This window comes from Aegilops tauschii, chromosome 2 (genome assembly GCF_002575655.3).
Source record: "Aegilops tauschii subsp. strangulata cultivar AL8/78 chromosome 2, Aet v6.0, whole genome shotgun sequence".
Taxonomy (NCBI): Eukaryota; Viridiplantae; Streptophyta; class Magnoliopsida; order Poales; family Poaceae; genus Aegilops; species Aegilops tauschii.
Window position 1 is genome coordinate 466,148,561 of NC_053036.3, and position 7,552 is coordinate 466,156,112.

The 7,552-nt window shown below is 45.1% G+C and overlaps 1 long non-coding RNA gene across 3 annotated transcripts; it reads right to left on the bottom strand.

Annotated features, from left to right (window-relative positions):
• On the bottom strand, positions 1–7,303 carry LOC120974099 (uncharacterized). 3 transcript variants are annotated; one of them, XR_012203071.1, is made up of 6 exons: positions 6,827–7,301; positions 5,788–5,988; positions 5,177–5,306; positions 5,020–5,105; positions 543–662; positions 1–38 (listed from the first exon to the last, which is right to left on the bottom strand). It is a non-coding gene; the product is annotated as an uncharacterized lncRNA (long non-coding RNA). The 3 variants fall into 3 exon arrangements; XR_012203072.1 differs by having other exon boundaries at positions 5,020–5,306; positions 5,763–5,988; positions 6,827–7,303; XR_012203070.1 differs by having other exon boundaries at positions 5,020–5,306; positions 6,827–7,302.
• Positions 7,304–7,552: the final 249 nt, after the last annotated feature.

A 7,552-nucleotide genomic window follows, 5' to 3' on the forward strand; every position in this document is an offset into this window, starting at 1 on the left:
TCCACATCTCATTGCAGAACATCCTCCAGCTTGAACATCTGCAAGTAAAAATCCCAAGTTAATATTCTGGATCTGCTTCTGGGACACTTCTCAGAGAACATATTAGCAGTTACATTGCACAAACACTAGCCTCTCTAGGTTCCCTATTTTTCAAAATCAGAACAAAAATTTCAAGGGGGGGGGGGGGGGGGGGGGGGGGGCTACAAAATGATATGATTTGGTTTTTGAAATACCAAAGTACGACCACAAGTTGCAATTTGTAGCATGTTAAGCATATTGATCCTATCTGCTTACAAAATACATTTCCAACACCAATTACATATAAAAGCTTCTCCAAAACAGGGTACTACCAAAATACAACCTTCTTTTGAGGTAAGTACCAAAATACTACTTAACCACATAGTTTGACCTTTCCATTTAGTGCAAAATGTACGACCTAATTAGAACTTTTCCCAACATGAGTCAAAACTAATAAAAAAGAAAAATCAAAAGAATCGGACTGCACTGCAGTACATCAATAGGAAGGATAAAAATAAAATTACCATCGGACAGCACGAGTGGAAGAGGTGAGGCAGAGTTGATGATGTTATGATTTCCTACCCCAACGCTCGACACCACCACAGAGTGTCACTGCCTATCGTGAGCATCGCCAAAGTTGTTTACTACAAGAGACCAAAATGATACATTGAGAAAAAGCCTGGTGGAGTGCTCGTCTTCTAAGTAAATGACCTGGGCTGCCCAGGTTCGCCCTGTCAAAGCTCCGCCACTTAATACAAGGTTTAGAGCAACATACTTATCAACCATCTTTTATTACTCCGTCAAATATTGTGTAGAAGGTGTACAGTAACTATGAACCCAGGGGTCCTTAACATAAGTATAAAAAGTATCAACATACACTTATATAAATATTTTCAATAAACAAAGTAAATCCTATATATATGTCGGCAAAGGGAAAACACCTATCTCAATATATGGATTAAACATAGTAGTGGTTAAATTTTGACCGGTGTGCAAGAAGACACAAATCAAACAGTTAGTTTGCTTGTTGTTAGCGCACGTCAAGTCAATATTAGGTCTATGTTCACAATAATTTCAGGTGTCTACATGGATTGGAAATTTTAGCTAGTTTTCCGTAATTTGAACTAAATATATAGTTATAATTGTCTAACTGCAAACAAACATGAAAAACCAGCAGTATAGATTGTGTTCTACTAGAAGAGAGCTAGTGCCCAGGAAAAATGATCACTTCTAGTTACTTTTGCAACTACGAACAGATGAACTTGACATTTGCTTCTCCAGATCGTATTTCTTGCTCGGAAAACTATGAGGCCACCCCAATGGGAACAATGGAAACATTAAACCACCAATGGTACAAGAAATAGTTTGATTTCATTTGTCATAACATTCAGATATTTAAAATATTCTGGAAACAGGGCACAAATAAGATGCTCTTCAGGTTAAATTTTTTGGTTAAAGTACTACATCCAAGCCATCCATCATTGGCGTCATATAGTTCCGTCAGATTAACATACACAAAAAAACAAGCTTGTGGTCACATCATCAGAAACTAAAAGCTCAAGCTTGAAATAAGTAATAGCAAGCATGTCTAGCCTCACTTCTGCATACAACAATTTTCTACTCGTGTGTTGCTTAGAAAGTTAACTCCGCCTATGTTGTCTCAACATAGCCGGTCCCAAGCCCGGGTAAAGGAGGAGGGTTGTCATAGGCTTGGCGAGCCAACGTAAAAACTCAGCCACTCTTATGGAGATGAAACCCAAAAGATTTTCGTTGGGGCGTAACCCTCTCAGCAACGCGCCACATCGGAACCCGGGTGTGGTGGAAAATGGGCAAGGGCCGGGCCGTCACCCCCCAAGTGGCGCGCCGTATCTTGATCCGGATACGGTGGCAAGTGAGCGAGGATCGGGTCGTCGCATCCTTAGTGGCACGCTACATCGGCGCCCGGATGTAGTGGAAAATGAGCAAGGGTCTTCGCATTTGACTCGACGAGTGCGAAGGGTAAGGAAGCTAGCCGAGCCTAGGAGGATTCGCTTAGGTAGCTGGAACGTAGGGTCTCTGACAGGGAAGCTTCAGGAGCTAGTTGATGCAGCGGTGAGGAGAGGGGTTGATATCCTTTGCGTCCAAGAAACCAAATGGAGAGGACAGAAGGCGAAGGAGGTGGACGATACCGGCTTCAAGCTGTGGTACACGGGGACGGCTGCAAACAGAAATGGCGTAGGCATCTTGATCAACAAGAGCCTCAAGTATGGAGTGGTAGACGTTAAGAGACGTGGGGACCGGTTTATCCTGGTCAAGCTGGTAGTTGAGGACTTGGTTCTCAATGTTATCAGCGCGTATGCCCCGCAAGTAGGCCACAATGAGAACACCAAGAGGGAGTTCTGGGAAGGCCTGGAAGACATGGTTAGGAGTGTACCGATTGGTGAGAAGCTCTTCATAGGAGGAGACCTCAATGGCCACGTGGGTACATCTAACACAGGTTTTGAAGGGGCGCATGGGGGCTTTGGCTATGGCATCAGGAATCAAGAAGGAGAAGATGTCTTAAGCTTTGCTCTAGCCTACAACATGATTGTAGCTAACACCCTCTTTAGAAAGAGAGAATCACATCTGGTGACTTTTAATAGTGGCCAACACTCTAGCCAGATTGATTTCATCCTCTCGAGAAGAGAAGATAGGCGTGCGTGCCTAGACTGTAAGGTGATACCTGGAGAGAATCTTGTACCCCAGCATAAGCTGGTGGTTGCTGACTTCCGCTTTCGGATTCGTGTCCAGCGGGATAAGCGTGCCAAAGTTGCTAGAACGAAGTGGTGGAAGCTCAAGGGGGAGGTAGCTCAGGTGTTCAAGGAGAGGGTCATTAAGGAGGGCCCTTGGGAGGAAGGAGGGGATGCGGACAATGTGTGGATGAAGATGGCGACTTGCATTCGTAAGGTGGCCTCGGAGGAGTTTGGAGTGTCCAGGGGAAGGAGAAGCGAAGATAAGGATACCTGGTGGTGGAATGATGATGTCCAGAAGGCGATTAAAGAGAAGAAAGGTTGCTTCAGACGCCTATACCTGGATAGGAGTGCAGACAACATAGAGAAGTACAAGATGGCGAAGAAGGCCGCAAAGCGAGCTGTTGGTGAAGCAAGGGGTCGGGCATATGAGGACCTCTACCAACGGTTAGGCACGAAGGAAGGTGAAAGGGACATCTATAAGATGGCCAAGATCCGAGAGAGGAAGACGAGGGATATTGGCCAAGTCAAATGCATCAAGGACGGAGCAGGCCAACTCTTGGTGAAGGACGAGGAGATTAAGCATAGATGGCGGGAGTACTTCGACAAGCTGTTCAATGGGGAGAATGAGAGTTCTACCATTGAACTGGACGACTCATTTGATGAGACCAGCATGCGTTTTGTGCGGCGAATCCAGGAGTCTGAGGTGAAGGAGGCTTTAAAGAGGATGAAAGGAGGCAAGGCGATGGGCCCTGATTGTATCCCCATTGAGGTGTGGAAAGGTCTCGGGGACATAGCGATAGTATGGCTAACCAAGCTTTTCAACCTCATTTTTCGGGCAAACAAGATGCCAGAAGAATGGAGACGGAGTATATTAGTACCAATCTTCAAGAACAAGGGAGATGTTCAGAGTTGTACTAATTACCGTGGAATTAAGCTGATGAGCCATACAATGAAGCTATGGGAGAGAGTCATTGAGCACCGCTTAAGAAGAATGACAAGCGTGACCAAAAATCAGTTTGGTTTCATGCCTGGGAGGTCGACCATGGAAGCCATTTTCTTGGTACGACAACTTATGGAGAGATATAGGGAGCAAAAGAGGGACTTGCATATGGTGTTCATTGACTTGGAGAAGGCCTATGATAAGATACCGCGGAATGTCATGTGGTGGGCCTTGGAGAAACACAAAGTCCCAGCAAAGTACATTACCCTCATCAAGGACATGTACGATAATGTTGTGACAAGTGTTCGAACAAGTGATGTCGACACCGATGACTTCCCGATTAAGATAGGACTACATCAGGGGTCAGCTTTGAGCCCTTATCTTTTTGCATTGGTGATGGATGAGGTCACAAGGGATATACAAGGAGATATCCCATGGTGTATGCTCTTTGCAGATGATGTGGTGCTAGTTGACGATAGTCGGACGGGGGTAAATAGAAAGTTGAGTTATGGAGACAAACCATGGAATCGAAAGGGTTTAGGCTTAGTAGAACTAAAACCGAGTACATGATGTGCGGTTTCAGTACTACTAGGTGTGAGGAGGAGGTTAGCCTTGATGGCCGGGTGGTACCTCGGAAGGACACCTTTCGGTATTTGGGGTCAATGTTGCAGGAGGATGGGGGTATTGATGAAGATGTGAACCATCGAATCAAAGCCGGATGGATGAAGTGGCGCCAAGCTTCTGGCATTCTCTATGACAAGAGAGTGCCACAAAAGCTAAAAGGCAAGTTCTACAGGACGGCGGTTCGACCCGCAATGTTGTATGGCGCGGAGTGTTGGCCGACTAAAAGGCGACATGTTCAACAGTTAGGTGTGGCGGAAATGCGTATGTTGAGATGGATGTGTGGCCACGAGGAAGGATCGAGTCAGGAATGATGATATACGAGATAGAGTTGGGGTAGCACCAATTGAGGAGAAGCTTGTCCAACATCATCTGAGATGGTTTGGGCATATTCAGCGCAGGCCTCCAGAAGCTCCAGTGCATAGCGGATGGCTAAAGCGTGCGGAGAATGTCAAGAGAGGGCGGGGTAGACCGAATTTGACATGGGAGGAGTCCGTTAAGAGAGACCTGAAGGATTGGAGTATCACCAAAGAGCTAGCTATGGACAGGGGTGCGTGGAAGCTTGCTATCCATGTGCCAGAGCCATGAGTTGGTTGCGAGATCTTATGGGTTTCACCTCTAGCCTACCCCAACTTGTTTGGGACTAAAGGCTTTGTTGTTGTTGTTGTTGTTGTTGTTGTTGTTGTGTGTTGCTTAGAAAGTTACAAAGTTGTGTTTTATTATCTGTACCTGCAATTGGACCTCTTGGGGATGTAGCCAGCTGCCTAGACGATTTTCAGGCTGACATTTTACCTGATGAAGGAGAGATGCTTGAGCTGCACATGAAGCCATTAACAATCTAACAATTGTGACAATTAAACAAGCAAATCTGAGATTTATATCATACCCTACATGGCCACAAATTGTAGATACTGGGGTATCAATTTTCTGAGCCAATAGATCCACATAGCTACCAGAAATTCCACAGATATTCAATTCAAAATCCCGGCAGATAAGCACTAGATTGCCCGACCAACCTGGTTTAAAATATTTTGTAGTAAGCTATATTAGCAGACTGCATCATGGAATAATGTACTAGTACGACAAATTTCTTGATAATACAACATCATTGATTAGTAGACTGCATCATAATACAACATCATTGATAGAGTTCTAACAAGTTGATGTCCTAATCTGGACTGTCTTGAGAGTAATAGTGGGTAACACCCTCGTGTATGATATATCTTTGTTTCTTCCAGAAAAGAAAAGGCGTGGAACAAATTGCATGTCAGTTATGCAAAACAGAGAACAAAACCTCCAAATACCTAGTTTTCATTCGGTGTATAGAGAACAAAAATATTTAATAATATGATGCCCCATTATACTGAAATAAAAGGAATAACGAAGTGAAGTGAACTAGGATTATGAAGTGATGACCTATGAAGTGAACTAGGATTATGTAGTGAACTGAAATAGGATTAGGAATTGATGACCTATGAAGAAGAAAGATTATTATACTTTGGTGCTTTGAGGCCACTAACTCCTGATTGGTTTCAGCGATGGCCGAAACAGCAGCAAGCAGATGAACCTGGGATGCGCGGCGACGACAATAGGCCCTGCTGCCAGTTGTTGCATGGACTGTGGCGACCTGTAAGGTTGCAGAGGCGCAACAGTAAACTGGTTCGGGGTTGAAGGAAATGCTGGGGTGGGCTGGGAATCCTGCAGCACAATACTCTTGGTTAAAATTCATTCACTCTCGGTGGAGTTAGAATACTTTCAAATAAATGAAACTATAAAACACTGCGACGAAGATTCTGCTACTTGTATCATTTAATATACATGGAATTTTGATTAAGGACATGCTATTGCAGATCAATATTCATAACACGGAGATCATTTGGTCTAGAAGATATAATAATATATCGACTTCATTTAATTTAGATTTATTATGTGAGGACACTGGAAGGAGTGCAAATTGAACAGAGGAGGCAGGAGACCCCCCACACCTTACCTAACATTATTGCTATTTCATTTGTAGGATTTCTTCCATTAAACCTGGTAACATGTTTAGAAATACTTTCACAAATCTACATATATATGTAGCAGAAATTGCAACAACTATTCAACGATATAACTGCTGCCTTGAATCTGATTAGGACTGCGCAGAATGTAGAATAACTACATAATAATTACATGGGAAAGGAAATAAGGAAGCAAACTATGCGGAAATTAAACATGACTGTAGGCTGGACAAATAACATCTTCTATAATCGAGAAAAAGAATCAAAATACAATACTGATGCTTAATGATATGTCAGCGGAAAATATATATGGCAATGAAGAATTTTCTATGAGAAAATCAGTAACATGAAGAGTATCTGGAAGGCCTGTTACATATGCTCCCTTCTTCTGGAAACCATCGACCAAATTAGTAACAAGTTAGACTTTCAAAGAAAAAAACAAATACTCGTAAAGTATTTCTATGAACCTGAGAAATTTTTATCGGGAGAGCAAGAGGCCAATGGATTCATGGATGGATTCGGGTCTAGCAAGCTACCTGGACGTCCTACGCGTTGATGGCGGGGGGTCGTTGATGAGGAACCAGAACCAGGAGGCGTCGAGATCGGTACCGGAGCAGATGACGCCGCTCGCCTGGAACCCAACTCTGAAATCTTGAAGGCGAGGCTGGCGAGGACGTCAACAGGGTTGGACACCACGAGCAGCAGCACCTCCAGGGAGTGCTTCACCACGGCCAGCACAGTCTTCTAGTACAGGGCAACATCCCTCTGCAGCAGGTTGAATCTCGTCTCCCCGGGATCTGCTGACCGCATGCCATGACGGTGACAACACCAAGGTTCTTGTGGTCAGGGGAGAGCGCCGGGGCAGAGGAGAGGGGTCGAGCGCATGGGGGCAGGCGGTGTGGGGCGGCAGTCCAGCAGGGTCGCGCGGGAGCAGCACAATGGCCCGGCGGCGGCGGAGAGCCCAGGGCGGCGCGCGTGGGGAATGGGAAAGGGGAATTAGGGATTTGGCTGCGCGTGAGTGGTGCCTTATGCGTTGGGAGGGAACTTTCGCGGGCTTGGGCCAAATGTTGGCGCTAATTTTTCTCTACGCGCGCGCGCAGGCCCATTTGGCACAGACCGTTGGTCGGGGTTATTTCCCGACCGATGAATGGATGTGCATGCGAGCTTTCCCGACCCACAGTTCGACATTAAATGTGCTGGTATTCCCGTCTGATGGTCTGCTACTGTTCACAGGTTTTCCCAACCATCTGTTACAACATTTT